We start from the raw sequence: 9666 nt of genomic DNA on the forward strand, positions 1-9666 counted from the left end.
TGTGCAGCTAGCAGTCCTGAGTAATGGCACCATCTTGGGACTAGCTTGTTAGCATGCTAACTTCAGTATACATCTTTTAGACGTCATAAAGCAGAAACTGGTGATAATTTGGTTAATTTACGAATATTTTCAGCCAAACTTCTTACATACTGCTCCTTTAATATGTGACAAAAAAAAGTTCATCATCACAATTATTCAAAAGTGACAAAAAACAATTTGCCAGAAATGTTAACAGGATAGATCGACAGATGCCTCGTCATAAATCTTATCCTGCGAGCAGCTTCAGTAATCGATGTGTTGTGTATTATTGATACATGTTGGCCAGTTAGCTCCACATTATTAAGCCCAGTTTAATATGCAACATGAGGTCCCTCTGTAGCTCCCTGGTCAAACATTTATCTCTGGTTGCTACATTTTCGAGCACAAACTCCCCAAAATGTCCACGTCTTTATCTTGAAAACATGAAGTGTTACACAAACAAGATGATAAAGAAAAACAGAACATAACATCTCCTGCCAAGGACGATAAGCTCAAATAAACAGAGGACACGGTCACAAATATGTGTAGCTGATCATCTAAGTGACTGACCTCTGCCTCTGTGACCTCCGAGGACCAGCGGGCCTCTTCCTGTCTTAAATCACAACAACATGGAGAAAACAGAGAAAATGGGGTTTTCCCCTCTTTGTGTCTTAACTCGTTGTCTCTGCCAAGTTACGGAGAATAATTCAATTTCAGGCTTTTGTGGTGAAGAAATGTACTTTAGCTCATTTTGGTGTTTCGACACAGGAGCTGAAGACAACCACATGGTGCCAATAGCGAGCTAAAAGGACTTTGGACACGAACTGTGTTGAATTACCTCCAAAAAATGCATTAAAAAGAGAAACTGATCTGCGAGGGCTTTGCTTAAAGTCCTATATGCTCTATCAGCTCGGCCGCTGTAATGACATGCATGTAAAAATAGATTGGAGCAGCGAGCGATTACCACAAAAAGCTCGGCAAACTTCACTTTTTTTCAGCCAGCGGTCCGACAAAGGGGCTGAACACATGCTGCAGACGGTTCTGAGCCAAGTCCGCCGCAGACAGCAGACGGCCGGTCAGCAGCGAGAGCATGACGTCCATCTGTCAGACTTTCATCTCCAACATTGCGTTTTCAATTTGCACACAGCGTATGATCAGAGATTAGACACAGCTTCTGCTATGTTACGAAGCCATGAGAACAGGAGCGACGACAACTCTGACCTTCACGCGTCTGCACCGTTTTTGCAATTTTAACATGATGTGCATTTAATTTTTGACTTCATCCCGGAAATTAATCTCTCGATTTTGGATTTTAAATACCACAAATAATCACATCATAACATCTGTGCTTGGATATTGTTAAAATCTCCTAATTTAACTGTTGTTTCCTTTTTTAAAAGAACCATTAGGTGATTGTCATTCATCAGATTTCACTGCCGGCCTCACGTTGACACAACAACATAACTTTCTGTCTGCAGACAAACTGCCATGCGAGTGTGACAGTGATAGTTGTTTAACCAGCGGCCTGCATTCCACTCAAACAGGTTTGTGATGGTCTAACTGCAGCTACCGGCTCCATTAATGCACAGTTTAACCAACAGACTGGAAGATCAGCGGTTGAGCAACTCACACATTCCTCTGAGGTTTGCAGTTTTTCTAGCTCAGAGACGAGTAAGCGTACGAGTCACAAATTCAAGAATGTGTTTTCAGTTTTGGTTGTGAGCTACAGCTGACTGCAATAAGTCCACAGGTCGACAAAGATGAAAGAGAGAGAGAAAGAAATGTTGAATTAAAAACTTTCTGTACCATGTGTGGCTAGGCTACAGAAGGTTTTGATCGAAGAGCTACAAGGCTACAAGGCTAGGGACATGCTAGCACTAGTGAGTCACAATATCAATTTATTTCTATACTCTTCACTGACACGTTTGTTCTCAGGATTGTACATCATTTAATTTAATAAAGAATAATGGAGGGAGAACACATTTCTTAGAGCTAGCTAGCTTGCTAATTGTTACCAAGCTTGTTAGCTCAGCTTAGTCAGATGCTAATGGATAACTAGTGTGCAGTAAATGCAAAAGACTTGCTATCATCAACTCTTGTCTAACAACCATCAGTAAATGTTTCCTGTTGTGTGGAGCAGTTAAATAAAAGTGGATTGTGCAACATAGCTCAGCTATTTACGACAGCATCCTCCATTTTGGCACGGTTGCGGCCCTAGATTCAATCTTTAAAAGGACTAACTGGCTGTCTCGCCAAGAAAAATGACAGGACTGATACCACTCCCATGTGATTAGCTTAGCTTAGCATTAAGACTTGATGAGAAAACTGCGAGCCTGTCTCTGTCCTAATGTAACAAAATGGCTAGCAAAGTGTCTCACCACCGGACAGAGCCAGGCTAGCTGTTTCTACCCATTTCCAGTCTTTATGCTAAGCTAAGTGAGTTACCTCATGTAACTCTTGCAATAAACATACTTTAAATGATTTTAAAAGGAAGAAAGATAATATTGGCACAATTTCCAGTAACATCTGGGTTTTAACCCTACATCATGTACATTTCTTCCTGCCAAATCTGGTCTGACTGAGCCTTCAGTTTGGAGGGTAAAGTCCAGTTAAAAAACCAACAGATAACAGAAGAGAAAGCCTGGAGTTCAGTTTCAGAAAAATCTAATTACCGGCTGACCTTCCAAGATTATGAAAAAGGGTCATTGCTCCATTGAGCTTCTTCTTTTTCAATCATAAAAGTTGCAAGCAAGCCGTCTTGTTGAGTCTGCCCAACAAGAAACCAATAAATGTACTTTTTTCCTCCGAGAAACATTTGTATAAACCTCGGAGAGCTCCTCGCTCCATTTCCGAGCGAGGAGATAATGTGAAACACTTTGTCCTCGAGGCTATTCAACATGAAGTTCAGCCGCTCGTTCGCCAACTTAACACGGCCGGTTCACAAAAGAGGAGATAGTGTTTTGTATTGTGCTGCTGTGTGTGGAGGCATGTGTCGAAGCTTTCACTGAGATCTCCTGGCTTCAAGGGAAACATTTTTTAAAAGAAGGGGGGGAAAAAAAGGATTTACTGAAGAGCTTATTCAAAAAGAACACGCATCGATTGCTTCAAGAACACACCAGAACTGTTATTTCCTGGAAGAAACATTAATTGAACAAGCGGCTGGAAGCCTGAGCCTGCAGTTTTTAAGAGTTATTCAGTCACTTTTGATAGACTTCTGCCTCAAAACTCTGCATTTACTCCCAATAAAAATGCACATCCAAGCCGTCCACCACACAGCGACGGCAGTAAATTAAACATGACAATGAACGGCTCAAGCAGCCTTGAAGCTGCATGCTCCAGCGGTCCAGATTGAGGCTTCATATTAGCCATAACATCAAACAACCTGAGTCTAAACAGAGGCGCCGCTGCTGTAGCTGTAATGGTTTTATGGCTCCGAGAGCTCAAGGTGCAGTGTGGAGGCTATTCTAATCCATTAACTGACACCATGGGCAATTACCTTCCCATCATACACAGCAATACGTGGAAGCAGATGGCAGCCGGCACAATATTTCTCAGAGAGTCATAGCTCCACACATGAGATGTGTTTTAATGACCTTTAGAGCCAAAGATTTGACTAAGCACAATCATTATCTGGCTCCTGATCAATACGGCCATCAACAAAAAACATCTGTTTCCACCATTAAACGTGTGATATTAGAGATACATCGAACTGCCAATCCCTCAGAGCTCTCAACAGCTTAAACTTTCAATTATCCACCCTGGGATTGGTATGGATTTAATGTGGAGGATCAATAGAAGGTAATGGTGTTGCACAGGTGTTGTAAATGCCAGTGCGTGTGAAGAAGTTAACACTGGGTGAAGTCAGCCCAGTCTGGAATACATTATAGGAGCCCTGTCAGCCGCTCAACAGGATCAGCCCACTCGCTGAGGCTCCAGATGTTCTGTGCATTGATTAGTCCCAACACATTCCGCTGGCTCCCCTTGTGCGCAGACCGCCACGCCAGACTCCGCTTAGAAATGTGGACATTAAGTATGACCTCACGGACCAGCACATACTCCCACATCCAAATGAGGTGTAAACTCCTCTCCTGAGCAGTCACAACCCAGCCTTTAATTCGGCGTACATATAAAAAGGCAAACACGTTTTCTTAGGCCAAGTTTCAGGCCAAGTTTGAAAACATACCCGCCCTCTGACTAACAGACGCCACCATCGTCTTCAAATGCGTCGACTGCAGCTTGTGAAAACATTTGCAAAAGTTTTCCCACAATAACACACCGTTTAGTGGTCATCTTGTACGCCGAATGTCAAATGGCTTAATTGTGTTTGTAAAACATCACAATTTACGCCACATGGTGCGTTTGCTTTTTACCAGGAACCAATAAATAATTAAATGCGGAGTTTTATAAGCGGAGTTTGGTGTGACGACGGAATCACGAGTGGCTGACAAATCTCCAAAAATCCCCTTAAAGCTTTCCCTGCTGTGAGAAGCTCTGGGTAAAGAGTTGTTGTGGAGGAGGAAGGCAGGGTTTGTGTGAAAGTTGAGCAGAAATAAAACAGCTGAAATATTTTAAGAAAAAGTAACGAGGCAGGAGTAACGACGAGCTTACCTCTGGATCAGCAGCTGATTGCTCCCCTCTCGCTGCTCAGCCCGGTTGTTTCTGTCTATATTCCGCAAAGGTGTGAAAAAGTTAGAAAATAAAACTAGTCCTCAATGTCAAGAAGAAAAAAAAAAAAAGTTCCCAAATGTACATCCTGGTGTGAGGAAGCTGCTCGGGTCGGGTCGAACTTGGGGCCGAACCAGCGTCAGCGGTGCGCCGCGCAGCTGCCGAAGTTTGCTCCAACAATATTCCCACAAACAAGTAGACCGGCGGCTCTGCGTCCTTCCCACGCCCAGGAACCCGGTTAACTACATGCCCTGCTCAGGTGTAATTCATGACTAACGCCACACACACACACACATGCGCGCGCACACACACACACAGGTTTTAAAGGCAGGAGTGCGTGTGTGTGTTTTCTGTATCCAGCGCGAGGACGAGGCGCACACATCCAGCCGGGTCTGCAGCAGGAGGCTCCGCTGGAAACGGCGCGATACGCAGCAGAAGTGGAGTCTGAGGGCTTTTCTTCCTCCTCCTCCTCCTCCTCCTCCTCCCCCTCCTCCTCCCAACACTAACCCCCCCAACGCCTGTAGGCTTATACAATCCGTCAAGTCAGCAGGAGTTAGAGTCAGCAGCTCCAGAGGCAGGGGGAGTGTCCTTTCAAAATAAAAGCACACGAAGCCAAACGTATGAAAACCACAGATTTGAAATGCTTTTAATTATAATGTTCAACTGTAGTGTCAATCCGAAATGTGCACATGAGCACAAGCAAACATGACCAAATGTATGAAAACCACACAGATTTGAAACAAGATTTAATATTAACTAACTGAATCGATTAAAAATCAGCAAGAGAACTTCTGAAAATTGCACAATTTTCAAATTAATAGACCATGAAAGCAGAAACTTTATGTAGATTACTATTTTTTTTTACTTAAAATATTGTGTCACTTATATTGTGTTATTTACAATTCACATTGTGATGGTTAAATTCTTTGGGTTTGTTGTCGTTTGTTGTGTTTCTCAGTCTTACCCGGACACATGTCCATGTTTTTAATACCACAGTTAACTTGTCTTGTTGTTTTCTAAAGCAGCAAACCAATAAAACACAATATGGGGCAAAATCTCTGTGCATGACGATCATTACAACTATTATTATCTAGCCTATATGTTTGGCTTTTTTAATATATCTCTTGTATTGCTCATTTTTATACTTGCACCTGTGTTAATATATTTTAAATGTGCAGTCTTTCCTGTCTGTCTTGTCTTGTTTCTCCTGATGGCAGCAGGAGCAGAAAGGCCATGTCGTTGTTTAAATTAAAGGGCAACTGTTATCCAACATTTCAAGGTGTTCAGACTGAATGCAATGCAAATCTTTGTGTTGGTGTCGGTGTATTGTTGTCATAAATGTACAGAAAAAAAGAAGTAAAATACAGGAATCTGGAGAGCGATAAGAGAAAAAACTGGCGGTCAGGTTACATTTCAAGACCAATTAATCATCGGCTCTAGCTAGCTGCAGCTAACATCTCTACGACAACATAAAACCCCTCCAGTCAAATGTGCATGACTGATATGAGATTAAAGTTTGAAAACTCATCTTCAGACTCAGCTTGTCAGGCTCATCTCTGCACTGTCAGCTTTTATTAATCAATTCAACCAAAGAGTTTTATTTAGCAGCCGGCAGCTGAACATCTGATTGAGTCATGACTGTAAATGATTTCGTAAATATCTCTCAACACATCTAAATCAGGAAAACGCTGTGATAGTGACCACAGTATTCATGTGTGTAATCTTAAAGTGTCATGTTGAGCAGTTAATAGAGTAATCATGGCACATTTAAATCACTTACATGAACTAGGGACAAAACTGTGTGAACGAAACAAAGCAACATGGAGACAGAGCAGAGAAGAGACATAAGAAAATGTGGGAGAAACACATGAAATATGTAAAGTTGTTCTTTTTCGACATAAATATTTATAAACATTTTTCTGGGTGAACTTTTCCTGACATCATTTCCTGTTGGTACAGAAAACATGAACAGCATTTTAAGACTTCTTGGTCAATAAGGGCAGGAAGGGGTTTTATTTTGAAGTCGCACCAGGAAGCGTCACTCTGTGTTTCTTCCACCTTGATTAATGGCAGATTACTCAGTCTTTGGGTTTAAACTGAAGGCCATTAAAGAAAGGCGACCACCTCTTTAATAAAAAGTGAAATCAAAGGACGTGGTGTTCACTTTTATTGATTACATGGTGATCGATATTAAAACACGGCTTTTAACCGAGAAACAAGAAAACAAACAAACAAACTGTTGCTGCTTCCTGACAGATGTTGTATATGCCGCAGCCTAATCCACGTTTAGATTAAAACCTGCTTTTAAATAGATTATGGAGAGAATAACTCACATGCATAATAATATATTCCAACCCCCCGGGGAGATATTGATCGGATTTACTTTTCATTTCATCCATACATTCAGTTTATCCTTTTCTTTTCTTTCGGCATCTGAAATCGGAGCGATCGCAGTAAATCTTCAGCGAGGTCTGTGAGAGTGGTCTTGCTGTCAAGCCCAGTTAAGCGTGCAGTCGCCCCCGCTGCTAATTCGAGGGCTCGCTGGGGCACAATGGAGGCTTTGTTGTTGGAGAATTTGTCTGAGAAGTAATCCTTGACACTGGGCCATTCAGGGGCCTAACCTTTTGTTTCATAAGTCTCCTGAATGTTACAGTAGGCACCGGTGCTTTACAACAACTTAAAGCGGTGCAAGTCGCCTGGTATGGCAGGAATGATTTGTGCAGCACGGACTGAGCTCTGAAGGGGGGGGGACGTGTTGGAGCATTTAAGTGCAGGAAGGTCAAGGGTCATGAGCAGGGAGTGAAGTTAAAGCCTTGAAAGACAGATTTTTTTAAAATTATCATCACAATGAACGGTTTATATCGACTCAGACTCACCAGAGCACCAAAATGTTGATTATTTCTTCCTGTTTGAGTGACGTTCGGTAGGAACTAAAGCTGTCCAGCTGTTTCAGGAAAATTGCTGAGCCTTTAATTAGATGTGAAACTGATTCTTTACAGAAGTATCTGAACTTCTACTGGAGGAAACAATGTGTGGACATTTGCCATCTCTGTGTTTACCTGTGACAAGCCTCACTAATGACATACAGACACATTAAAATGAAGGTATCACTTAACTCCCACTGCAAAAAATTACATTTTTTCTGCTACTTTATACTTCCACCTACGGTTTGGAGGCAAATATTGTACTTGTTTGTTCTCAATTAATACAATTTTTTGGTCTAAAATGTCAGGAAATTGTGAAAAATGTCGATCAGTGTTTCCCAAAGAACAAGATGACGTCTTCAAATGTCTTTAGTGTCATAGAGGAGGAAACTATGAAATATTCACATTGAAGAATTTTTACTGTTTTTTTCATATAATACCACTAAAAACCAATTAATTCATCCATCATCAAAATAGCTGGTGATTAATTTGATAGTTGACAAATAGTTGATAACCTGTTGCAGCCTTAGTTTCTAACTACCGTTAGAGACAGTAAAATGTAAGCATCTTGTGATTTTAACCAATAAAAACCACTAATTAATCTTTTGGTGAGGCCTTTGAAGCGCGTCGATGGCTAAGAATCATGGGAAATGTAGTCTGAGTGCTGGCTGAAACCTCGACGGTAAGAACACACGATCAGGACGCCGCCATGTGTCGGTCATGTTACGCTGATAGACTCATTACGCTCCTGAATCACTGACTGATCAATCTAACTGACAAACTGCTTCCTGGTTGGCTGACAAATCGTCTTTCTGCTCGTCTGACTGGTCAATTAGCCGTCTTGAGTTTGTGTGTGTCTGTATTTGACTTGCTGATCACATGAATGTGCGGATGGTCTGCAGGGTTCACTGGTTGACTGAGTGAGCTGTTACGAAAACAGGCTGTGTGTGTGTGTGTGTGTGTGTGTGTGTGTGTGTGTGTGTGTTTGTGTTTACACTGTCTTCTCAAACAGAGCGCATGCAAATACTGTCACACATGCCCGCGTACACACACACACACACACACACACACACTCTGAAGCCTGTCAGTACACATTACATAGACCTGCATCAGCGCGCAGCGACACACAAAGGTTGTATTCGGTGTCTGGCCACGTTCGGGCTCATCAACCCCCGTCGCCAGACAAGAACGCCAATATTTGTCATTTCAGCAAAACATTGGATTTAGTCCAGTTTCCAAGATTCTTGCTTTCGGCAATATCTGGACACAGAACCGTCAGTTATTGGTTCGTGCTAGAGAGAGAGACTGTGGTTGTGGCAAATAAAGTGTGGTTGGGGTTAGGTTAAGAGAACAAGATCTGGCCTTTGGGATCATTTCTGGGTTGGATTTGGTTCATCAAAGATTTCACAACATGACAGAGAGAATAGATGTCTGTAAAGTTCAGTCATAATGGAGTTTCAAAGGGACATAATGCTTTAATTTGTCAGTATTTGCAACCATGTTTGAGGATAAGGCTCGAGAGATGACACTGTTGGTGCTTCCAACACTTTGGTCCCGATTGAAATGACCTCAAATTACGATTAAATGGACCACCATGTGATTGTGGAGGTTCCCCCAGTAGCACACATACGTTGGCCCGATTAAGGTTAGCTTGAACGGCCATTTTGGATTGATGACCAAAGATTTCAGCACAGTTCTGATGTTTCTTTAAAGCGTTTAGCCATCCTGACAACTGTGCGGATTAAAGCTCTTGATTCAACTTTTGTCAGGAGTGGGATTTGAACCCACGCCTCCATGTGGAGACCAGAAGTCCCTTTGCTCAGGAAGGAGTCAACCCTTGAGTCTGGCGCCTTAGACCACTCGGCCATCCTGACATCTGGGATGGTCCTACTGATCCATCCATCCCTTCATCCGATCATCCATCCAGCCGGCCAGATCGCAGCCTTAGTCTTGTTAAAAACAAAGTCATATTAGATTCAAGACAACCACAATCAATCAATCAATCAATCAATCAATCAAGGTAGAATTTTGACTTTGTATCAGCAATAAGGGGATGAAA

At 42.1% G+C, this 9666-nt stretch overlaps 1 protein-coding gene across 1 annotated transcript in view; it reads right to left on the reverse strand.

Moving 5' to 3' along the window:
• The window catches only part of LOC311252453 (plexin-B2-like), a 175379-nt gene extending 170253 nt beyond the window's left edge, over positions 1 to 5126 (reverse strand). The window contains exon 1 of the mRNA XM_084345606.1: positions 4627 to 5126. The gene's annotated coding sequence lies outside the window, so the exon portion shown is untranslated. The remainder of the gene's footprint in view (positions 1 to 4626) is intronic.
• Positions 5127 to 9666: the final 4540 nt, after the last annotated feature.

This window comes from Pagrus pagrus (genome assembly GCF_965226575.1).
Source record: "Pagrus pagrus genome assembly, chromosome: 23".
Lineage (NCBI taxonomy): Eukaryota > Metazoa > Chordata > Actinopteri > Spariformes > Sparidae > Pagrus > Pagrus pagrus.